The sequence below is a fragment of the Pleurodeles waltl genome, chromosome 3_1 (genome assembly GCF_031143425.1).
Source record: "Pleurodeles waltl isolate 20211129_DDA chromosome 3_1, aPleWal1.hap1.20221129, whole genome shotgun sequence".
NCBI classification, from domain to species: Eukaryota; Metazoa; Chordata; class Amphibia; order Caudata; family Salamandridae; genus Pleurodeles; species Pleurodeles waltl.
The window spans coordinates 454,392,934-454,419,164 of record NC_090440.1 but is presented as its reverse complement, the minus strand read 5'-3'; positions in this window follow the sequence as shown (position 1 = coordinate 454,419,164).

The window sequence follows — 26,231 nt, the reverse complement described above, 5'->3', positions numbered from 1 at the left end:
GGGAGTGGGGACCTAGGTCTGGAAGGGGGTTCTTGGGCTTAGGTTTGGAAGGTAGAGGGGGTTTGGGCTTGCCCTTGGAAGGAGGGGGAGTGGGCCTGGACTGGGGGGTGGCAGAGGGACCTGGGGCAACATGGGGCCTCTTCCTCCCTGGGGAAGGGGCACAGGATGGGAAGGGCGGACTGGGGTGGACTTAGACAAGGAAGGAATGGACTGGGCAAGGACATGGGAACATTTGGGGACAGGGCGGGGTGGGCCTGTGGGTTCAAACAGATCAACACGGGATAGGAATGGGGCAGCAGCAGTGACTGAGGGTGTGGTGCGTGTGGGTGTGCATGGTGAGGTGACAGACAGGGTGGCGGGGAGGTTGACACACTGGGGAAGTGGATGTTGTTGTGTGTGCTTTGGTATGTTGGGTGTGTGCCTGCTTGTGGTGGGAAGTGTGGTGCTTGTGTTTCTCTGTGTGCTTCTTGTGTGTTGATCTGTGTCCATGGGTGTCTGTATGTGTGCTTGGGATGGGTGAAGGGAGTGTGGTGGTGGAAGGGGTAGAGGTGGTGGGAAGTGGGACGGAAAGACCAAGGGCGCTGGCTGCCATCAAAGAGGAGGCCAGCGCCTGAAGAGATCTCTGTAGGTCAGTCATGGCACTGTGAATGCCTTCCAAGTATGCATTGCATTGCTGTAACTGGGATGCTAGCCCCTGGATGGCATGCACAATGGTTGTCTTCCCTACAGAGATGGTTCTCAGGAGGTCAATAGCCTTCTCCATGAGGGCAGCAGGGCTGACTGGGGCAGGGGATGAGGTGCATGGGGTGAGGGAGATGCCCACCCTCCTGGGTGAGCAGGCACGGGCAACTCGGTGGGGAGCAACTGGGAGGACGGTCATGGCATGGGTGTGGTGGAAGATGACAAAGAATGGGTGGGCCCAGTATGGTCCGCCACCACCAGGGAGCTCCCATCGGAGGAGGTATCAGAGTCACTACCTCCAGTGTTAGTTGCCTCCCCGTGGTACTCCCCTCACCCTCCAACCCACTGGTACCCTTAGCATCAGTCGACTCTGCCTCCTTGGAACTGTGGGCTGATGCATCCCCACTCGCTGGTGCCTCAGCTCCCTTGCCAGATGATGCTAATGTACACAAGGAGACAAGAGCACAGAGGTGGGGAAACAAAACAAGAAAGAAGTATGTAAAATCCTGAATATATGTACATTTTGGGTCACACACACTCCCACCCTGGTCAGGCATGTACCCTCAGCAGAAACAACATATGTTATGAATGTGCCCCTGACTAGTGGGCATGACCCTAGAATACACCACATAACCCTCATGAAACACGACCCTGATACACTATGGGGGTAATTCGGACCGCCGGGGCCAGGGTCGGCGGGAGCACCGCCAACAGGCTGGCGGTGCCCCGCAGGGCATTCTGACCGCAGCGGTTTGGCCGCGGTCAGAAGAGGAAAACCGGCGGTCTCCCGCCGGTTTTCCGCTGCCCTGCTGAATCCTCCATGGCGGCGCAGCTTGCTGCGCCGCCATGGGGATTCAGACACCCCATACCGCCATCCTGTTCCTGGCGGTTCACCCGCCAGGAACAGGATGGCGGTATGGGGTGTCGTGGGGCCCCCGTAAGAGGGCCCCACAAAGTATTTCAGTGTCTGCTCAGCAGACACTGAAATACGCGACGGGTGCAACTGCACCCGTCGCACCTTCCCACTCCGCCGGCTCCATTCGGAGCCGGCTTCCTCGTGGGAAGGGGGTTTCCCGCTGGGCTGGCGGGCACCCTTCTGGCGGTCGCCCGCCAGCCCAGCGGGAAACACAGAATACCCGCAGCGGTCTCCTGACCGCGGTGCGGTATTCTGGAGGGGGGAACTCTGGCGGGCGGCCTCCGCCGCCCGCCAGAGTTAGAATGACCCCCTATGTGAAGTACACCCATGAGAGACCATGTCCAGCCAATGCAGTTACAAGTCCAAAAGGCCACAATGACTACCAGATGACAAAAAGGGGACCCCTCATTGACCTTTAGAGCCTGCCAAAACTAGCTATTGCACCGTCCCAAGGACCTGGAGGGGGCAGGACTGCAGGGACACACCAGTCAAAGTGCCTGGCACTACAATGCATACATCCCACAGTATCACAAATTCAACCATCAAAGTGGTATCACAACAGTGTTGCTACTCACCCTCTTGTAGCTGCTGTGCTGCCTTCAAGTGCCCATCCAAATCCGGATAGGCCACCGCCAAAATGCGGGCCATTAGGAGGTCAGGGTCCAACGGGCACCCTTTCCTCATTGGGAGGCCTTCCAATGCTGGGCCTCTCTGGTCTTCCTGTCCCAGCTCCTCAGGTCCTCCCACTGCTTCCTGCAGTGGGTGCACATCCGGTTGTAGACCCTCAGGGTCCGCACTTCCTTGGCAAGGGCTCGCCACAGCCTTTCCTTTGATGGGCGCTGACCTGCATAGGACACACAGAGCAGAGAAACAGACGTCAGTGTGGGTGCCCCGTATACAAATGCCATGCCGCTCAGTATTGAAATGCCAATGTTGACATGCATTTGAACAAATTACAGGCAGAATGTGACAGATAACCTACGGCTGGGCAGTCACACATGGAACACACATGCATACAGGCATCCACCACAATCACACACATCTACCGATGACCGATGGCAACTCACCTGCTCCTCTGGTCGCCCACACAACTTTGCATACATGGGTAGGACCCCGTCCGCCCGCTTCTCAAGCTCCTCTGCAGTGAAGGCCGGGGCCCGTTCCCCTGTGACACACGCCATCTCAGAGACAGAGTCAGGACACAGCAGCACATGCAGTGGAGTACCACCCTTCACGTGATTCAGGAGTCAAGTTTCAAGGGTCTGATAAAATGGCAGTAGATACCACGGCGGTGTGCACCGTCACCAATAGCAGCGATCATGATTGGCTAAGGTTCCCCATTGACAACCATGTAATCCAATGATCAGGTGCATGGTGGTGAACCCTGCTTTCCGCCATGACGACTTACGCCAGCGGAATGAAGTCACTTCCACTCTATCATACCTGGATGGCAGGAGGCTGCTATATTGCTTCCACCATGTCTCCATAGCATGGCCGGGGGCCTCAGCCATGGACCCATTCTCTCTCCCCTTCGTCGCTTGCTGACATGATTTTATGATCCCCCCATGTACCCTTGGTTGGAAGTATGTCCACACTGTGATGCCATTATGACAGAGAAACCTCGGCACACATTTGCCTGATGGTTTACCTCATTCTTTCTGTTTGTGTGCGTTAACTATGTGACACATTTTGAAACGTATAGTGACATCATGTGATGCAAGTGTATGTTGACACTCAGGATGTGTTCTTTCCTCCCCCAGAGGTACAAACCCATGTGGCGAGTATGGAGGAATGTCACATCATTATCTCCTACTGACTCAATAGAGCTACAATCCATGGCCACTGTACTTTAATGGATCCTGTTCTGAAGCCAGCCAATCGGAATCAGCATGCCATCCCTACAACTGCACAAGTGCTACCTGTGCTTCATTTTTTGTCCACAGACTCATTTCAGGTAAAGGTGGGCATGGCTGCAGGTGTCTCACAGCCAATGTTCAGCCTCATCTTGTCCAAAGTCCTGGATGCCTTTGTTCAACACTTGCAAACCTATGTCCAGTTTCCCCAAAGGGCTGAACTCACCCCCATCAAATCTGGATTCTATGCCTTCGCTAATATCCACCATGTGATAGGTGCCATTGATGTAATCCACATAGCCCTCCTACCCCCAAGAGTGAATGAACCGGTATATAGGAATTGTAAGAACTATCACTTCATAAATGTACAATTGGTGTGTACTGCTGATCAGCACATATCACATGTCAGTGCCAGGTTCCCAGGATCAGTCCATTATTCTTTTGTCCTGAGAAACAGCAGTGTGCCACACATGATGGGACAACTACAAGGGGGCAGAGCTTGGCTCATAGGTGAGTGTGTATGACACTGGATCAATTACGTAGCTGACAGCCAGGCTTTATGCAAGTAAAGGCAGTTTGTTCAAGTCCTATTTCTCCCACTTTTGCAGGTGATTCTGCCTACCCCAACTTACAATGGCTCCTGACACCTGTGAGGAATCCCAGGACAGATGCAGAGAGGAATTACAATGAGGCCCATGGTCGTACTAGGAGGGTGATAGAGAGCACTATAGGACTCCTGAAGGCAAGATTTAATTGTCTCCATCTCTCTGAGGGATCCTTGTGCTATGTCCCTGACAAGTTGAGTAAGATAGTAGTGGCCTGCTGCGTGCTGCACAACTTGGCTGTGAGGAAAGCTATTTCACTTCTGGAAGAGGAAGGTGCCGGCCATCCAGCCCTGCAACCTCAGAGAGGGGATAAGTGTGATGGTGAGGAAGAAGAGGTGGAAGATCTCAACTCCAGGACCCAGCTAATCCGGCTATACTTCCAGTGACTCTAAAGCACTGTTCAATGATGCTGATGTTTTCACTACATAGTGACAGTCTGACACATGTAATAAGTACTGTGGTGATGTTTGTCAGTGACAATGCTCAATCATGACTGAAGTGGCAAGTGCCAGGGAACACAATATTAGGTACAGTGTGGCATACTTCAGACACTACAGTCGGTTGGATCCCCTCCTGCAATAAAAGTGTGATTATCATAGTTACTGGGTAATGCATTCACAATCACAATTGATCTCTCATATTGATGAAAGACATACAATTTGAGTGCATAGGTCTATTCATTCAATGGCAATATATACATAAATGTTGGGACAGTGAAAAGAGAGTGGGCACATGGTGAAAAACATACTCAGGTACATATGCTCAGCTGTTGGTTGCACTAGGGTTCAGTCCAGGTGGCATTTGGAAGATCGTGTGATGGCCGTGGCATGTCAACAAAGTAGCTCAGTGGCACACAAGGGAGACAGTTCAGGGCAGAATCACTTCTTGGCACCGGGCTTGGTCTTGGCTGGTGTTACAGTGGCATATCTGGGTCTGAGGGCACGTTTCTGAAGGTGCAGCTGGGCTGCAGAGGTAGGGGTGCTGGTTTACTGTGAGTCCTCTGGCAGTGTCACAAATCCAGTGGATGCTGCAGATGTAGATGGCAGGGCAGTGCCCTGGCTAGTGGTAGGGGCTTGCAGGTGAGTGGAGGACTCAGGCTGGCTGTGGTACTGGTGCTGCATCACCCCAGCAATGGATGCCATGGTGGCATCGAGCTGTTTCCATTGCTCCATGGCCTACTGGTGGTGTGCTATCTGCAGCCTCTGATTCTGCTCCAGGGTGGCCTCAGATATCACCTCCTGGACTGCTAATCCATCATTTGGCCACCCCCCTGGGCCACTGATGCCTTCCCACTGGCCCTACCCTCTTGTGCCTGTGTCCCCTGAACAGGTCTGGCAGTCCCACTTGCAGTTGGCCATTCATCATCCTGCCTGTTGGTGGATGGAGACTCTGGCCTCTGTACAAGTGGGAGCCAGTCCTTGGCCAGGAAACACTGGTGTGGGGTCATTTGACCAGAGCTGATGATGGTGGCTGTGTGGTAGGGGTGTCAGTGGTCTCCTGGGTGGGGCTTCTGGAGGGTGACAGTCCAGGACTATGGGATGGGCCAGGGATTTCCTGTGTGTCCAGACATCCCTCTGCACTCTCCTGATTGGGGCATCCGTCTTCAGGTGGAGGGCTGGCATTCCTTGACATCTCCGTCCAGTTGGCATGGGTGGTGGTGCCTGTGTGAGGGAGAATAGACATGTGGTTGTCCTTTACTTTTTCAGCAATTGCTGAACTGGTCTGCACTATTTTATGCTTATACTTCTCTGTAGTGGCATGCAAGGTCCCTTTGTGTACATTTTGTTGCATTTTATGTGTGGGGTGGAGGTGCACTGTGGGTACTGTAGTCCCCCTGGGATTCCATGCAGGGGTAGGTGACTGTGCACAGGGGCCTGGATGGAGATTTGTTTGTGGGATTCTGGGCATGGAGGGTACTTGGATGTGGCTGTTATGGACTGGGTAGTGGATGGGGTCCTGGTGATAGTGAGGGGATGGGGTGGTACATGCATTGCAGTTGTGGTGAATATGAAGATATTGTAGTTGACTTACCCGAGTCCAGTCCTCCAGTGAGACCAGTGAGGCCCTTGGGTGCGGAATAGCCAGGACCTTCTCCTTCCAGTTGGTGTAATCAGGGGGAGAAGGTGGGGGACCACCACCAGTCTTCTGTACGGCGATGTTGTGCCTAGATGCCATAGACCAAACCTTCAAGCGCATGTTGTTCCATCTCTTCCGGATGTAGTCCCTTGTGCGTGGATGGTTTCCCACTGCATTGACCTTGTTGACTATCCTCTGCCATAGCTCCATCTTCCTGGCCATGGGTGTCTGCTGTACCTGTGCCCTGAATAGTTGTGGCTCGACCCTGAGTATTTCGTCCACCATGGTCCTTAGCTCCCTGTCTGTGATGCGGGGGCACTTAGGGGGTGCCATGGTGTGTGTTGTGGATGGTGTGTTGTAGATGTATTGGTGAGGGTTGTGTTGTGTGGTTGTATGTGTGACTTGTGTGATGATGAGTTTAGTTTATGTGTGTTATGTTGTCAATGTCTGTCATGCTATTGGCTTTGCAAAGGACTGTGGGGTGTGTATGTTAGTGTTTTATAGTGTTGTGGATGTGTGTCAGGTGTGTGGGTCCAAACTTGCCAATGTGTGCATTTGTTGTTGGTGGGTCCTATTGCTTGCCTTGGCTGTCCGTACCACCAATGGTCGTTCAGCATTCACTGTCTGCCAAGCTGATTTGTGCATCACTATTTGGTGGGCGGAGGATTTGTCTGCACGGCAGTGGTGGGGTTGGTTGTACACCTTTTCCGCCCTCATTGGCCCTGGCGGTGGGTAGAGGTTGTAGGATTTTTGGAGGTTTATCTTTTTGACATTATTATTCAGCGGTGTGCAGTCCACTGCCACTGGCGGACTTCTGTGCACCGCCGGCACGGCGGTCGGCGGTGATTACTGACAAGTTCATAATGAGGGCCATAGTATTCTTTTTACCAATGCTGGACACACACATTTCAAATAAAGTACAGATGTGACACAGCAAATATCCCTCCTCTGTTGGCAAGCAGTAATTTAATGATAGACTATAATAAAGCATTACAACACAATTCAGAACACCCTTGGATGACTAGATAGCCACACCACAAATCTCAGTCACACATGATTCACAAAAACATGCAGGTTGCATAAAAACTTCATCCACGTGAAACTAAACCTATGCATCCTTGGCCCAACAGACAAAATTCAAACCATTGCACCTAAGTGGCTGCAATCTCGCCCAAAATATTATACCCTACCCACATCAGAACCAGAATATTCTGTGTGACCCTTCTAATGAATGCTAAACTTCACAACCTGTGTCTTAACACCTCTCCAATGTGGGGATCTTTCATCTATACTTCAGTTGTATAAGTTAAAAAAATCATATGGTTCAGGGTACTTTCACTGCTTTCCTCTCCAGACTGATGCAATGCAAAACCAGGTTCTAATTGATGTTATTGACTACAAAAATTAGGGGCATACTTATGGGAATTTGGATAGGGGCATCACAGCAAATCACCTTACTGTGCAGCCCTGAGTCCAAATGAAAGGGCAGAAATGTGCTATATCTGTAGCATTTGACGCACTTCTGTAATTTCCCCAATGAGCAGGCACACCATGAGCTGCCTAGCACCAACATAGGCACCCTTGCACCATGGTACAATGGTTTCTGCATTGCATGGAGGATTGCTTTGTGCAGGGAGGGGCATCTTCCTGCACCAAAACAAACCAGAGAGGCATTTTCCTCCTTCACATAGAAAGAGGAATAAACAAGGAGATATAGGTAAAGGAGGAGATATAAAGGTATTTCTCCTTATTGCAGCTCTCCCTGGGGGAGCATAAAGATTTGGCACATCCCCAGGTTTACTAGTTCTTATAAATCTGGGAATGCATCAAAATCCATGGGGGTGGTGTCAGAGCACCCACTGCAACATCCATGGAACTCCTCCGAAGCACAGAGTAAGGCAATGCAGTGATTTGCGCTGCCTTTTCTTACTTCATTTCAAAGATGCCTCATAGATATGATGTGGTGGTTTGCGTCGCAGTTTCTTTACAAATGTCAAAGAACAGTGGCACAAGGGGCTCATGAATATTCCCGTAAGTGCTTAGCCCTTCAACCTTCCTACCTTTTCTCTCTAAAAGTTGACTAGGCCAAATCTACATACATTTTGCCAGATGTGGGGCATTACAAACATACTTAGTACGGATTTCCCCAGATTGATCTGAGAAATAGCTAAAAATTGACAAAAGTTAGGAGCATATTTATTAATATTTGAAGTAACTGAGGGAAACAAGCAAATATGCTGTGCTGTGTTGCATGAAAGGGAGAGAGCAGAAATACTCCATATTTATAAAGATATAAAGATTTTCTGCTTTCTCTTTGCACGACTTACAGTGCACTGCCTATCAACAACACAGGCGCCCTCACACCACAGACCAAGAATGCATGAATTATAGGAAGGATAATTCTTTTGCAGGTACAGACACCTTTCTGCACAACAACAATCCTTAAAGGCATTGTCCTCTTTCTATTTGTGATGCATTCTGCATCACATACAGAAAAAGGAATGAAGTGGAGAAACAGAAATATATTTTCATGTGACTCCTTGCTGGTAATGCATAGCAGTTTGATTCATTGCCAGGTTTATTAGCTTTCGTAAACCTTGGATTCATTGGAACACCCATTGTTCAGCTATGGAATGCCTGCCAGCTTGAAATTTAACACAACACAGCACAAGCCACCACATTGCATTAGATTATTTACAAACCATACATGCAATGCAAATTACCCCATGCATGACTTTGTAAATATTACTGAAGACTTGGAGTTATCCTTGCATCACCTTGCGCAAAGGACAATGGAAAGACTTGACAAATCTAACCCTGGTTTTCTACAAAAAGTGAAAGAAGTTCTGTGCAAGAACATTTGTTGTTTTAAAAAATGGCATCAACAAAAAGAGGGGACGAGAAAAAGAGGGAGGCCTAAAGCAATTTTTCCCCATTCATTTTTCCATAGGAAAATTATACACATCGAAAGCCCTCACGGCAGAAATTGATTTAGACCAACTTCAACAGAAAGTTAGATCTTGGTTCAGGAAGCATGTTCTTTGTCATTTGGTATTAATCTGTTCAGTAGTTTTTCATGAAATTAGGGCTCAAGAATGTCCTCTGCATGACTATTAAATCCCTCCCAGATCACATCACCCACACCATGTTCTATGACTTCATTGATAACATGACTTTAACATCTTAAATTGCATAATTGTTGACACCACTGTTGATGCCAGGTGCATGAGTTATAGTTACTTTAGGGCTTGAGTTACACTTAGTTGAGATAACTAAAATTGGGGAATTTCAGTGGTTTTGTTAATTTAAAACCATATGTTTTAACTGACATTTTAACCTCACTATAATGTTCCTTTAATCTGTTTTCTTCAGTGACTTTCTAAGGATTTGTTAGTGAAAAGTAAGATATTTTTACCATGCCTAACTATTACTTCACGTTGGCCATATATATATATATATATATATATATATATATATATATATACGTAATTGTTTTGATTGTGTTAAACTTTAATGAAAAACAATTTACAGAAGGTATTCAACATTTTAACTTTTATAAAAACGTATAAGCTATTTTAATTTTAATCAATTGACTATTTGATATTCATATAATTTGCTGAGTTAAATGTGCTGTCATATTTCATTTTATTAGTTCTGGGTTAATATTAAATACTTTAAATCAAATTACATTGATCCATTACATTAAAGCTTTTTTAACTGTAATGATGGACTTTCAGTTACTATTCTACAAATGCCACTTTTAGAACTTACCATTGTTATATTTAATGTGCCTTTCTGCCAGTGTCCAGGGCCACATGACTGTGAATGACTGGCCTGTGATGTTTTGTGTATTCCTGAAAAACATGGGGGCTAATGGCACTTGGGTGTAGGCCCTTCTTGATTTCTAAGGGCTACCTGCCCTGCACTAAATAATGTAGCCACACTTATGCCTGCCTGCCCTTTGCTAGCCTAGACAGTTTAGAGCCAAATCCAGGAAAAGCAGAAAGTTAGACAAAAGGGGGTATGCCACACGGACAGGCTGGCAGTGGGGATAAAAGTTGTACCTTCAGAAACTCTCATCAGAACACTCCTAACCCTGTGCAAGATTCAGATGAAGGCTTGCCCTGCTGTCAAAAGAAGGAAGATTGGATCTGTCTGCCCTGAGCCAAGGCTTTCCAGAAGTGATTCCAAAGGTCATGTGGCTGACTTTCTGTTTGAGCTACTAAGACACAACACATTTCCAGAGGACTCCCTGCAATTGCCCAACACCAAGGGGATCTGCCTGTGCCCTTCTACTGGCCTCTGCTGGAGTGAGACTTAAACCATAAGAGGTGACCCTAAGTAATGGACCCTTGGTTGGTATCACAGTTACAGTGTACTCCTTCCAAACTCAAGATGAAGATACAGAGGTTTGGGCTCCTCCAACTGAAAAGTGGCCTCTTCACTCTGGGAAACAACCACCCACAAGGGCTGCAACCACAGAGTTCCAGCAAGACCTGCACTTCTGTGGCTGAGCCCCAGGAGTGGAAGAAGGTGACTCAGCCAGAGGCGTAGAAGGGGTAGCTAGAAGCTCAGCACCATGGTGAGTCAGAATAGGTCACAGAAATGGTGAGCTTATTAGAGCATAAGCAAGTAGTTGTTGAAAGGTCAATGAAAGAGGAGTTAGAGAAGAAAAGTAATCAGAGTGAGAAGGGATGTGCAATCCAAGAGAGAGCAAAAGATGATGGGGATACAAAACAAACAGCAGTGCTGGGTAGCGTTAAACTAGTTGACAGATACAGTCTTCCACTACCTGAGGTAGTGCAATCATGCAAAAACACTTCATAACATGCTGCATTCCACAGATGAAACTCACTATTTATAGCTGGCTCAGGGATGGATCCGTCTTGCTACTGTGTTCATAGCCCACAACCCATTAAATGCTTTAATGGCATCAGGATGCTGCTTATGTTTCTCGATCTCAAAAATAACAGACGAACGATGAAATGCTGAACAATGTCAAATATTCACCACTAGTCACAGATCTGGGCCCAGATCCATTGATCTTTTGCTCAGCACGCCATTAAAGTTTGGACCCAGCCATACGCAAATCAGTCTTGACCCTGCTGACCATGGAAACAGTCCAGCCTGAGCTGCCAGGCCAGTTCCTCCCTATACTGAAAACAAGCATCCTGGAGCCAGTTTCAGGGAATCACCCCCACATCAGACAGACTAGCTGTCAGGAATCCCCAAGGTGCCTCCTGTGTTATCTGTCAGCATCCCCAGGGAGTAGTGTTAAATCATATCTCTGCTCTTGGGTAAACCTTCATGTTTCTAAGTAAATATAGGCCCTCATTACAACCCTGGTGGTCGGTGTTAAAGCGGCGGTAATACCGCCAACAGGCAAGCGGTAAAATAAAATGGAATCACGACCACGGCGGAAACTGTCAACACAGACAGCCACTTTAACATACGACCGCCACAGCGGTCACAACAAATGCTTCGGCGGTCACCGCCAACAGACAGGCGGAAGTCAATGTACCAACCACAGAATTACAACCCGCCCATCCGCCAGCTTTTTTCCGGATTGGATTCAATCCAATGCCATCAAAAGCACGGCGGGAACAGAACACATAAGGGAAACCACTCACCTCTCAACACTCAACGAAGAACAAGGACGCCATGGAGCCTGAGCTACAGGTCCTGCCCCTGCTGGCCTTCCTCCTCATCTACTAGGAATACAAAAGGCAGCGGCGATGACCACGGTGAGTACTGCACCTAGTACACAGGGGAGGGGGGAGGAAAAAGAGAGTGACACAGACAGGCAACCCCACCCCCACCCCCATCCTCACTCATAACACCATACACACAAACACATGCATCAATATTACATTTACACCCCGTAACACCCTGTAAGAGCGCAAGGACAAAAGGAATTGAGTTAAATCAGTGATATTTTATTAATAGGCAGATAAACGTAATGAATAGAAAAACAATATTTAAAAAAATATACAATATGTACAGAAGGCCATACATTGTCCATTCAAAATGTCCGTGGGCCACTGGGCCAAAAATCATGGGCCAAGCCCACACTTGACTCAGCCGGAAGATGGAAGAACGCCACTGCTCCTCGAGGGGGCTCCATGCCCACAGTGATGTCCTGGGGAGTGCAAGGCCACAGTCTCTCAAGTCTCTCAAGTGGGTGGTTTGCCCACTGCTTGGTCCTGGGGAGTGCAAAGCCACAGTATCTCAAGTGGGTGGTTTGCCCACTATTGGTCCTGGGGAGTGTCAAGGCCACAGTCTCTTAAGTGGGTGGTTTGCCCACTGCTTGGTCCTGTGGAGTGCAAAGCCGCAGTCTCTCAAGTGGGGGGTTTGCCCACTGCTTGGTCCTGGGGAGTGCAAGGCCACAGTTTCTCTAGTGGGTGGTTTGACCACTGCTTGCTTCTCGGGAGTGCAAGGTCACAGTCACTCTAGTGGGTGGTTTGCCTACTGCTCGGTCTTGGGGAGTGCAAGGCCACAGTCTCTCTAGTGGATGGCTTCTCCAATGGTACTGGAGGGGGCCTTGTGCCCAGTGTGCTTCATCCTGCCAAGGAGGGGGTAAGTGGATGCATATCTCCACTGGTTCTGGAGGGGGCCTTGTGTCCAGTGTGCTTCATCCTGGCAAGGAGGGACTGAGTGGATGCATATCTCAACTGGTTCTGGAGGGGGCCTTATGCCCAGTGATGCACCACTTGGGGTGTGGCAGTTCACATTCCCTCACCTGAGTGTCTGAGGCACGAGATTTTCAGGGACTAAGTTGCATGATAGTCCATGGAGGCAGGGATAGACTCCATCCTGCAGTGGCTAAAGGCTGCAAACTGGTGGTAGTGCCGGTGCTGGTGGGGGTGCTGCCAGTGGTAGTGGGAGGTCCAGCCCATCTCCTGCAGCCTCGGACCGCTGTCCACTGGGGCTGCTAGTGCCGGTAGTGGTCCTACTGTCAACGGTGCAGGTGGCGGTGCTTGTGGTGGGGTTACTGGCGGTGCTGGCCGTGGTGCCGGTGTTGCCAGTGGTGGAGGGAGACTCCAGCCCTTCTCCTGCAGCCTCGGACATCTGCCTACTGGGGCTGCTGCTGCTGGTAGTGGTCCTAGTGTCAGCGGTGCAGGTGGCGGTGCTTGTGGCGGGGCTGCTGGCGGTGCTGGCTGCGGTGCAGGTGGCGGGGCTGGCGTTTGTGCTGGTGGCCACCAGGCCTTCATCTGCAGCCTCCGACAGCTGAAGTGCCTTGCCTGGAGTTTTCTGCCCCTTCCTCACCTTGGCAGATGGTGTTGTGACCTTGACTCTGGCAGCTGGAGTTTTGGAGAAGGTCTTGCTGGGTGGTTCGTGCTCCTTGCCCTTGCTGCATTCAGTCCCCTTCTTCACCTTGGCAGGTGGCAGAATGGTATTGTCCTTTGCAGGGATTGGTGGCACACTGGCTGGGCTGACGGGTGCCCCCTTTGAGCCTCTGTGAGTTGCAAGTACCAGAGCGGATGGCAACTTGGTGGCTGAGGTGCTGGCCTGGTTCTGGACACCCTGGCCGGAGGGGAAGGATGGGGGGAGAGGGAGGGAAGAGGTCAATGTTTGCCAGGAAAAGCTTTTTAGAAACACTGGGGCTGGAAGAGGGAGAGGGTCTGGGGGTGGAGGAAGAGGGAGTGGTTGTAGGAGCTGTCTGTCTGCTGAGTTTGGGTGAAGGTGCATGGGCTGGATGCTGTTGTGAGGTGGATGGCTGTTGGGTGGGTGGGTGCTTGCGTTTGTGTACTTTGGGAGGAGGGGTCACAGTCACAGTGGGAGAGGACACAGGGGACGTGTGCATGGATGTGGGGGTGGTGATTGCTTCTGAGGGGTGTGTAGTGACGGGCGTGCTGGTGATAGAGGTAGTGGATGAGGATGTAGTGCATGCAGGTGTGAGTGGAGATGCTACTGGGAGGGAGGTGGACGAGAAGGAGGAGGGGCACACAGTGGAGGAAGTGGATGTTGGTGTGTCTGCATGGGGATGGTGCTTGTGTGAGTGCCTGTGAGATGAAGTGTAGTGCTTGTGTTTGCCTGAGCCACGTCCGTGAATGCTGATCTGAAGGTGTGCTTGGGATAGGCTGGGGCTGAGGGGAGTGGGACTGGGTAGAGGAAGTTGGAGGGGGAGGCTAGAGTCACTGACAAGGGCTGCCATCAGTGTTGAGGCCAGAGCCTGAAATGGTCTCTGTTGTGCCGCCATGCCAGAGTGAATGCCATCCATGTATACATTTGTTTGTTGCTAATGCCTCTCGACACCCTGGATGGCATTCATAATGGTTGACTGCCCAACAGCGAGGGATCTCAGGAGGTCAATAGCCTCCTCACTGATGGCAGCAGGGCTGACTGGGGCAGGGCCTGAGATGCCTGGGGCTAGGGAGATTCCCAACCTCCTGGGTGAGCGGGCACGGGAAACATGCTTAGGGGCTGTTGGGAGGGTGGTGCTGGTAGGGGGGGTGGCGGCTGTTCCTGTTGTTGGGGTGGGCACAGAGGTGTCTGCCACCACCAGGGAGCTTCCATCGGAGGAGTCACTGTCTGTGGTCTCCCCTCCTTCCCCATCATTGTGCCCCCCTTGCCCTCTGTCCCACTGGTGCCCTCACCCTTGGTGGATTTGGCCTCCAGACCCATGTGGGATGCAGCTCCCTCTGTCGCCTCTGCCTCTACTCCTCTGTCAGATTATGCTAATGCACACAAGGACAGGGTAACAAAACAAAAAGAGGGGGAAAAGACAGAGGATACACTTTGTCAGTGCCAGCAACATCACTACTGTTGGTGTACACAAAACACAGGGAGCAGCCCTATGCACTAGGCCATGCACTACCAGTTGCAATGCTAGTCACCAGCCTATTGGGTACAATGCCTAACGCCATTAGCTGCACACCTGAAACCCACAGGACCCTGCCCCGTAGTAGATGCCCATTAACACTATTGGGGTAGGAGTGCTTCAGAGCCTGCCCAACAAGGGACCTTCCCTGTCATCTTCGCCCTGGCCTAGGGGCACCCATAGCCCACATCCCCCACCCATGTACCTCTTAATGCATGCAAAGTCAGGATTCAGAATCTGTACTCACCCCTTTGTGGCTGCTGTAATGACTTCAAGTGCCCATCCAACTCTGGATGGGCCACCGCCAGGATGTATAACATCAGGGGGGTCATGGTGCGATGGGCACCCCTTCCTCGTTGGGAGGCCAGCCTCAGCTGGGCCTCCGCCATCTTCCTTGCCCAGCGGCCCAGGTCCTCCCTCCTTTTGCGGTAGTGGGTACTCTGCCTGTCAAAGACCTCCAGGGTCTGCACCTCCTTGGCAATGGCACGTCAAATACCCTTTTTCTGGTGGGCGCTGACCTGCATGGAAAGGACAGCAGAAAAGGGAATTAGTCAACCGTCCAGACTGTCACACTCATGGCCCACCATATCCCTCCCATCCCCTGACGCACATACATTGTCCACCTTACATGCAGCACTCTGGCCAGGACGCCGCATCCCCCCACATGTGGCTTTCACACACAGCAATCCATACATTCATGGCCCATGCATCATGCTCACAGTGTACTCACCTGTTTGTCTGGAGGACCGTAGAATAACGTGTACTGGAGTAGGACTCCATCACCTGTTTCTCCAACTCCTCCGCAGTGAAGGCAGGGGCCTTTTCCCCAGACACATGAGCCATTGTCGATCCAGACACAGGTCTCAGCAGCACTTGCAGTGTAGGTCTTCTCCTGTTGAAGGTCAGGTAGCAAGTGAGTGAACAGATAGAAAATGGCAGTGACGTCTGCGGCGGTGCGTACCGTCACCGCTGGCGTACATCGCCATTGGCTCCTGAAACCCATAGGGCCCAATGATAACCAATGCAAAGTTACGCAGCGGTCTTCGACCACCTTCCGCGATGGCGCACAACGCCAGCGGAATTACATCATTTCCACTTGTCCCTCCTCACAGGTCAGGCAGCTACCATTTCAGGGGGGCACAGGGCCTTGCACCTAACTGCGTCACAAAAGACATTGGCACAGCAACTGATTGTCGGATTCACATCTTGGGGCTGTAAAGTAAACAAATCATCATTAGTGAAATAGATGTTTGAATATGACCCTCTGCTCACCATTTTCCTCCATAGGCCTCAACCGCTGAGGCTGAATATGAAATGGCGGCATCCTCCGGTGTACAGACCCCTGGTGGACCTTGCGACAATGGAGGAGAGACACATTATCATAACATACAGACTTGATCCTGCCACAATCCAAGAACTGTGTGCCCAACTGGAGCCAGACCTTATGTCAGCTATCTGCCAGCTCACAGGTATCCCCCCTCTAGTGCATGTCCTGTCAGTGCTCCATTTCCTGGCAAGTGGTTCCTTCCAAACAACTGTGGCCATGGCATCAGGGATGTCTCAGCCAATCTTCTCCAAAGTGTTGACCAGAGTGTTGTCAGCCCTGCTGAAACACATGGGCAGCTACATCGTGTTCCCCCAGATGGAGGATTTGGCCACAGTGAAAGCTGACTTTTATGCCCTGGGACATCTCCCCAACATCATTGGTGCCACTGATGGTACACATGTGGCATTTGTCCCCCCTCCCGGAGAAATGAACAAGTTTTCAGTAATAGAAAAAACTGTCACTCCATGAATGTGCAGATGGTGTGTTTGGCAGACCACTACATCTCCCATGTGAATGCCAATATCCTGGCTCTGTGCATGACGCCTTTATCTTGAGGAATAGCAGCATCCCATATCTGATGGGCCAACTCCAGAGGCACCGGGTGTGGCTAATAGGTGAGCCCAAGGTCCCCACCCAGTATAAGTAGGTGTCTGGGTATGGGGTTGTCTCTAAGGGTTAGTGTGTGTCTAATCATTGTCCCTCAGTATCTGCAGGTGAGTCTGGTTACCCCAACCTCTCATGGCTGCTGACCCCAGTGAGGAATGCCAGGACAAGGGCAGAGGAATGTTACAATGAGGCACATGGGCATACAAGGAGGATTATTGAAAGGACCTTCGGCCTCCTGAAGACCAGGTTCTGGTGCCTCCATCTGACTGGTGGCGTCCTGTACTACTCACCCAAGAAGGTGTGCCAGATCATTGTTGCATGTTGCATGTTGCACAACCTGGCCTTGAGACACCAGGTGCCTTTTCTGCAGGAGGATGTGCCTGGAGATTGTCTTGTGGCAGCAGTGGAGCCTGTGGACAGTGAGGAAGAGGAGGCAGAGGAAGAAGATGTTGACAACAGAAGCAATATAATTCAGCAGTACTTTTTAGTGATACACAGGTAAGAGACTGAAACTTCACTTAATTATTCATTTTTCTGTTGGACATTGTACATGACAGCCTGTTTCCCTATGTCTATGGCCACTGACTGTACCCTTTGGCATCTCTATTTTCAGATCTCTGTGCCCCACTCTGGCTCCTGCTATGTGTACTGCTGTGCACCTAAGGTCATTCCAAAGTTTATTTATATGTACTTTTGAGTTGCAATGCTTTGATGATGTTGAACTAATACATATTTGAATCATTTGACAGACTCCAGATTTGTATTTGTTCCAAAAGTGTTTATTGAACTACTCATAAGTAGAGGGGGATGTGCAATGGGCTGGGGTGATTATGGAGTCCAGTCTCTTGCATCACAGGTGCATTGTCCAATGGGGCATAGGAGGGGGAGTCATGGCAGTTCAAGGTGGACAGGGTGACCGAGTGGACAGAAGGGTGACAATCAGGAGAGTCTTATTTCCTGGCAGGCGTCTTGGCAATGTTCTCTGGCTTCTGCCTGGATCGCAGGGACCATTTGTGGGGTGGTTCTCCTTCTGCAGGGGGTGGGGTGCTGGTGGCCTGTTGTTCCTGTTGCAGGGGCTCCTGTCCACTAGGGCCAGCAGAGGTGGAGGGCTGTTCATCAGTGTGGTTAGTGTCAGTGGCCCGTTGGTGTGCCACTGCCTCCCTCATGGTGTTGGCAATGTCAGCCAGCACCCCTGCAATGGTGACCAGGATGGTGTAGATGTGTTTGAGGTCCTCCCTAATCCCCAGGTACTGTTCCTCCTGTAGCCACTGGGTCTCCTGCAGCTTGGCCAGTATCTGGCCCATCATCTCCTGGGACTGGTGGTATTCTCCCAGGATGTTGGTGAGTGGCTCATGGAGAGTGGGATCCCTGGGCCTGTCCTCCCCCTTTCGCACAGCATTTCTCTCAGCTTCCCTGTTGTCCTATGCCTCCGTCCCCTGAACCGTGTGCCCACTGACCCGAGGTCCCTGATTTTCCTGTGTTTGTGGGGTTGCCTGGGGACCCTGTAGTGGTGGACACACTGCTGATTGACATGTCCTGGGGACAGTGACATGGGCCCGCTGGGTGGGTGCTGTGCTGGTGTTTCCTGAGGGGGGAGGCTCTGTGGTGGGTTGGGACTGTAGCAGGGTAACCAACTGTCCAGTCCAGGTTGGTCATCGTGATCCAGGTGCGCAGAGCTGCTGTCGTCACTGTGGGCCTCGTCAGGGGGGGACTGGATGTAGCTGTCACCTCCTCTCCGGTGACGTAGAGTAGGGGTCCTGTGGGGATGCAAATGCAGTGTTATTGTATCTGTGTATGCCATCTTGTGCATGGGTGTGTTTTCCTGTATGATTGTGATTTCCCTGTCAGCTTTGCCTTGTGTTCGTGGTGATTTTGTGGGCTGTGTTAGTCTCTCTACTGAGCATGCTGTGGTGATGATTGTCCATGCAGGTCTATGATGGGAGTCCATGCATTGGTGTTACATGTAGGGCTGGTATTGGGATGGGTGGGTGGTGATAGTGGGGTATATGTGGGGTGATGGAGTGATGGGTGAGTGTAGGGGTAGGAGTTTGTGATGGCATGCAGGTAGGGAGGGGTATATAATAGTAAAGATTTGACTTACCAGAGTCCAGTCCTCTTGCTACTCCTGCAAAGCCCTCAGGGTGCATTATTGCCAAGACTTGCTCCTCCCATGTTGTTAGTTGTGGGGGAGGAGGTGGGGTCCACTGCCAGTCCTCTGTACGGCTACCTGGAGTCTTGCAACCGCAGAATGCACCTTCCCCCGTAGGTCGTTCCACCTCTTCCTGATGTCATCCTTAGTTCTGGGGTGCTGTCCCACAGCATTGACCCTGTCCACGATCCTCCGTCATAGCTCCATCTTCCTTGCAATGGATATCTGCTGCACCTGTGATCTGAATAGCTGTGGCTCTACTCGGACGAATTCCTACACCATGACCCTTAGCTCCTCCTCTGAAAAGCTGGGGTGTGTTTGGGGTGCCATGGCTATGGTGTGAGTGATATGTGTGAGGATGTGTGGGGTGATGTGTGAGGTGATGTGTTGGGATGTGTGGTGTGTGGTGCGTGGATGGTGTATGGGTGATGGTGTTCTGTGGCTCAGATTGAGTGGTTGCTACTGGCTATGTCTCTCTCTGTTTACAATCTTTTTTTTTATTGAAATGGTTGTGGGTAATGTGGGTATGTGTTTTATAGTGCTGTGAGTATGTGGATGTGGTATGTGTATGTGTGTCAGGTGTGTGTCGTTTGAGTTGTCTAATGTGGTGGTGTTTTGTAAATGTGTGTGTATTTTGAGCGCGGCGATGTGTACCGCCAATGGTTTACCGCGGTTGAAAGACCGCTGCGGTGATTCGTGGGTCGTGATACTGTGGGCATATTCCTGTTGGTGTAACTGTGTGGGTTTTGCTATCGCCAGTTTATCACTGACCTTTGGTCTGGAGGATTGGTGTGGTTGTCTGTATAGTGGCGGATTTCTCTGTTTGGGTCATAATACCCGTAGCGGAATACCACCATGGACACGGTATGTTGGAGGCCTTCAGCAGGGCAGTAGGCGGCATTTACCGCCAGGGTTGTAATGAGGGCCATCATGTGCTGTGTTACACAATTGGTTTTTATCAATGCTTGTTTTACCAAAGCTTGTTTGCTAATGTGAGCAGGTGTAGACATGTGCTTCTAATTGTGTGTGGTGACTCATCCACATGTGGAAACTCAACTGCTTTCCTGATTAGCTATAAATAGCAGAGTGAAACATGCCTCCCTGCTTGGCTTTCTTTTGCTTCCTAAACTCAGCATCTGATTTGGCAGTCAAAAATGTAAACTTCACACTTGTATTGCACACTACTCACCCATTAGGGTCTCAAGGGGCTGTATGCATACCACTGTGGAACCCCTTCTGGCTTTTCCCTGTGAGGCTCCCACTGCTGGGCACCCCCAGGGTGAAGCCAGGCATCCAAGCACTGTGAGGGCCGTTGTGGAGATTAAGCAAGCTATTACCCAGAATTACAGAGTAGGACCCATTAATTAGATGAGGCACAGAGGCAAGAATAATCTGGTCCAAAGGAATTAAGCACGAGACCTGCTGAGGCGGGATTGGAACCCTGGTCCTGGGTCAGATCTCTGCATCGGGGGTCTGCCGCTCTAACCATTGTGCCACACTTCTCCAATGACCCTGCTCTAACCATTGTGCCACACTTCTCCAGCCCCTGCTGCAATCCTCGTATTCAGGACTTTTGAGGCACTTCTTTTCTTTGTTCCTGTACCAGCTGACACCAGGCATTCCTCGAGCACTCCAGAAAAGACTGCAGCTAAGTGACTAGTATTCTGCAGGGAGTTTGTTATTTGAGAGCCGCGCTTTCCTAGAACAGCTTGTGTATTTAAGACCTCGTATTTTGGCAGAGTGCTTATCTTGAAGAGGCAAATGCATTTCTGAACATTCTACATTATTATTGTAGTTACTTGCCTACATGTGCTTCAGGAAATCTGATTGAGCTCAAGAACCACAAAAAGTGACAGTGCAATTTTAAAAGAGCATTTACATGACTTTTCTTTCTCTAATAGCATAAATCTTGGATTTAAATTGTGTCATTCATGCCTCTGTTTCAGGTTTGAGGAATTTGCTTTTGGAGGGTGTTTCACACACACAGTGAAACCAAATCCAACTCTGCCACCTTAACTGTTTAAACCCAGAGAGGACATTTGTATTTCTTGGATCTCTTTTGTTCCTTTTAGTTTAACCTTATGCATGCAGGAAAGTTATATGTGATATAATTAATGGCCTTGTTTGTCTTTCTTGTGCATGATAAGTGCAACCACAGTTCTAATTGTAGTGTGCAAAAGTGAATCTCTGTGAAGCCAGCCGTAGTGTTGCAGTACTTATTGTTATGGTACCCAGTTTGGGTTTTTGGTAATGCAGTGTTAGTAATTGTGCCAACAGTTATTATTATCCAAGAAAAGTGCTGGAGCATCCCAGTGTTCTTCTACCGCTCCTGTGCCCATATCTTAAAGAGAGATTCAGTTTCAAAGAAGTTGAGTGCACTAACTCTACTATCACTCTGTTAACAACGACTTGCCCCCCCGAAGATACAGGGTGCCTGGCTGGACCGGCAAGATGTGGCAGTGTTTTGTCTCTTTCTGTTCCACTCCCCCTTTCCTTTTGGGATGCCTGCCGTGGTTTCTGTGCCCACCAGGAAGTGCCGAGAGGTGTTGCAGGAGGTATGGGGGCATACCATCACCCCTGCAGACATCCTGCTTTTCAGGTGAGTGGCCCCGTCTCAACACTAGCTTGATTCTGTTGGCACAGTGAGCACAGAACCCAAGTCTGGGCATACTCTTCCCACTTAGAGCAACAAATGCAAAAAGAGCAGATGATGGACGGAATGCTGAATAATGTCAAACATTCACCCCCCAGTTACAGATCTGGGACTAAATCCATCTATATGTTTCCCACAACCCCATCCCAGGTTGGACACAACCATACGCAAATCAATCTTGACCCTGCACCCCATGGGAACAGTCCAGCCTGAACTGCCATGCCAGGTCCACACTGGGCTGGAAATAAGCACCCTGGGACTAGTTTTGGGGTATCACTCCTCATCAGACGGGCTAGATGAAATCCAGTGGCATAACAAGCACAAGACCCACATATTGGCATACTCTCCCTGCTTAGAGCAATACATGTTAAATGAACAGATTATGGGTGGAATGTTGAACAATTTCAAACTTTCACCCCAGTCACAGATCTGGGCCTAAGTTTATCAGTTGTTTGCTCGCCACACCATTCCAGTTTGGACCTAGCCATGAGCAAATCAGTCTTGATCCTGCTCCCCATGGGTGCAGTTCAACCCAAACTTCCAGGACAGGTTCTCCCTAGACAGGAAATAAGTATCATGTGCCCGGTTTCAGGGTATCACCCCTCATCAACATGGCTAGCTTGTATCTGATGGCATATCCAGCAGGAGACCCACGTCTGGGCATCCCTTTCCCATTTAGAGCAACAAATGCAAAACAACAGATGATGGACACAATGCTGACCAGTGTCAAACATTCACCCCAGTCACAGATCTTGGTTTAAATCCATCGTTTTTTTTGCTTTGTGAGTATGGGTCTCCATTATTTCTGCTATCTCCTTAGGCCCAGGATGTTAATAATGAAATAGAGTTATGCAGAAGAAATGAGTAGGACTGATCAGGTGTTCAATAGGCTTTGGCCGAGTTTGCAGACTTGTGCTACGCGGAACTCCACAAGGTTTTCAAAAAAACTCTTCTGCGCTATGCAGACTTTGGGTAAGGGGTGCTGTTCACACTGATTTTCTGCTTGGGAGTTTCCCCTGTCTTGTAAAATCATCACGAATGGCATCACGTGAAGCGACAGAGGGTGCTAACTTATTTTTTGCCGCTCAAGTAGATTTTCTACTTCAGAGACAGCTTCCTCAACGTGAGCTGCAGCGTTACCATCGCAATCGATTGCGGCCTACAATGACCGCTCACGTTCAGAAATCTTGCTCACCAACTTAGCAATTACTCTCACTCGCACTCACCAACTTAACGTTGGCAGTAGAATATGGGGATACCTTTACTCATCATTCAAAAAGTGACAGCTGTCTGTCCCCTCAGAAGTGATGTCACATCCGTTACTGAGACTTCGGGTGACCCCTGGGAGTCTGCCGCAGAACTGATGGTGGTGTAGATAAGTCAAGTGTGTTGTGACATGGTCTGATGACGTGTTAGTCATGTGCCCTGATGCTGCCCCTAGTGTATAGGCCAGTGTGTCAGGTAAAAAGGCGGCCATGCAGGTGTGCACAGTGTTTCTGCACCTAATAGTACAAGTCTGGGCATATTCATCCCATCAAGGTGGTTGGGCTGCAGTGTGCCTCCTCAGAGGGAGGTGCGGTGGAACTACAGAGCCCCCACCTACCTTCCATGAGCATTGCACAGCCTAGAGGGAATGTACAATGGTGACATTTAAAATAATAATAATAATCTTCAAGCCCACAGGCACAGAAAGGGTCAATCAGGGTGTATATGGACATAGAGCATGACCTTTAAAACCCAGGTCATAGTTACCTAAGGACGGTAGCTATGTTTAAGAGGAAGATAAGTGAGGCTTTACAGGCCATGCTGGGGTCTTCAGGCTGATCCGTAGTTTCTAAAGGAGTTGCTGCCCACCGCCCCAGTATCATAGCTGTTTATGACTGCTTACATCAAAAAATTAAATTTCAACCTATGTTTTTGCAAGTCAGAATGTCCCATACATGCTTAGCAGATATCAACGTAGAAAGTGGTAGCCCCCAGGTGACATGTTATGAAATTGTAACCATAAAACGTAAAATATTTAGGAGCCCACCCTTCCACAATGCCTATGCATAATTAGCCATTATAACAAGTATAAAAGCCCCCCAAAGGTATCATACACACAAGCATATAACAAAGCTCTTTTTGTGAGCGGTGTATTGAAGTCTGGCGGAGAGCAGGGCTACCCCTAACCATTAAGGAGAAACATATGAAGGGCAGAGTGCAAATGGTAATGCAAACCAGTTCTACTTAAGGTAAATAACTATGGCTTGTTTGTATATTTTTGCAACGTAATGTTAACTTTCTGTTGTCTCTAGCCCCTTTTACTAGGACACATAGAGCATAATATGTGCCATGTACTTTGAATACTATTATCTAAGGACTTATTTTATTTTATAACTTATTTATTTATTATTATGTTCTATTTATGTGGTATGCATAATATGTTTTAATTATGATAAAATGGGCTAGGGGTGCCCATTACAAACCCTTGCAACCCAAGTGGCTAGGCTCATGAGGGTGGAAGCACGGAACTATGTGCTTCCACCCCAATCGACTACTATCTTAAAGGTGTGGCATAGGGGTGTCTGGCATTTTAAGCGCTTTGGGTCACCACAGCGAGAGGGGCGGTATTTGGACCGCTGCAAGGGGTTAACTGACAGAGCTTGCGATTTAAAAGTACATGCTGAAAAGTTCCTGGTGCATGCAGCCTTCTGGAAACAATTCAATTGTCAAGATACTGTTAGACTTGGCATCCTTGCCGTGGTCTCTCCTAACATTTTGCCTCTGTTTCCCAGGGTTTTGATGTGTGCCGGACTTCGTTTTTGTTACTCTGGGCACTTTACCACTGTTATCTAGTGCTAAAGTACAAATGCTCTCATGTAAAATGTATGTGTAATTGGCTTTCCATAATTGACATAATTGATTTACTAGTATGTCCCTAGTACAGTGCACTACAGGTGCGAAGGCCTGTAAATCAAATGCTACTAGTGGGCCTGCAGCACTGGTTGTGCCACCCACATTAGTAGCCCTATAAACATGGCTCCGACCTGCCACTGCAGTGTCTGTGTGTGTAGTTTTAAACTGCCAATTTAACTTGGCAAGTGTACCCGCTTCTCAGGCCTAAACCTTCCCTCTTTATACATGTAAGGCACCCCACGGGAGGCCCTAGGTAGCCCCATGGGCAGGGTGCAGTGTATGTAAAAGGTGGGACACGTACTTATGTGTTTTACATGTCCTGACAGTTAAATACTGCCAAATTCGGTTTTCACTGTTGCAAGGCCTGTCTCTCTCATAGGTTAACATGGGCTTGCCTTTAAATACTATTAAAGTGCAGATTCCATATGGGAGCAGATAGAAATAGGGAGTTTGGGGCCTCTGAACTCACAATTTAAAAATACATATTTTAGTAAAGCTTGTTTTTAGATTGTGTGTTTTAAAATGCCACTTTTAAAAAGTAGGCATTTTCTTGCTTAAACCGTTCTGTGACTCTTTGTTAGTGGATTCCCTATATGGGTCAGTTTGACAGTTGGGCAGTTTTGCACCTCTGCTCTAGACAGTGACACAAAGGGAGCTGGAGTGCATCCTGCATATCCTGATGAGCCATTTGGATTAGAGGGGAGGTGCGGTCACTTACACCTGAAAGGGCTATGCCAGCCCTCACACAATGCAGTCTCCAACTCCCTTGGTGTGTGTTTGGGGCCTGGCCCGGGCAAGGCAGGATCTTGAAAACAACAGAGACTTCTCTTTGAAGTAGGCCTACTTCAAAGGCAGAAAGGGGTATAAGAAGAGCACCCAAAACCCCTGAAAATTAGATCACTTCTGGAATAAAGCGGAACATCTGCCAAGGAGAAGAGCTGAAGAGCTGAGGAAAAATGCTGGCCCTGCCTGTGGCTGTGCTTTGTTGGGCTATCCTGCAGTTGCTGCTTCTGCCTGTGAAAGGGAACAAAGACTGGACTTTTTTGGGCATTACTTCTTGAGAAGCCTCTCCATGGGCTTGGACTGAGCTTGCCTCCTGTGCCACCTCACAGACAGGGTTCTGCCCTACTGGGGTCTGGGTAGCCCAGTCCCATAAAGGTAGAACAAAGCATTTCCTCTGAAAGCAGGGTGTTCACCCTCTCCCTTTGGAAATAGGTGTTACAGGCTGGGGAGGGGTAGCCTCCCCCAGCCTCGGAAAAGATAGTGCCCTCCTTTCATAAGCCAGTCTACACCGGTTCAGGGATCCCTTGTCCCCTGCTCTGGTGAGAAACTGGACAAAGGAAAGAGAAGTGACCACTCCCCTGTCCATCACCACCCTAGGGGTGGTACCCAGAGCTCCTCCAGTGTGTCCCAGACTTCAGACATCTTGCTTTGCAAGGAGTTGGGGTACTCTGGAGGGCTCTGAGTGGCCAGTGCCAGCAGGTGACGTCAGAGAACCCTCTTGATAGGTCCATACCTGATAAGGTAGCCAATCCCCCTCTGAAGGCTATTTAGGGTCTCTCCTGTGGGTTCTCTTCAGATTCTGCTTACAAGTTTCCTTCAGGAATACTCTGCAACTACTTCATCATCCTCTGACCTCGGATCAA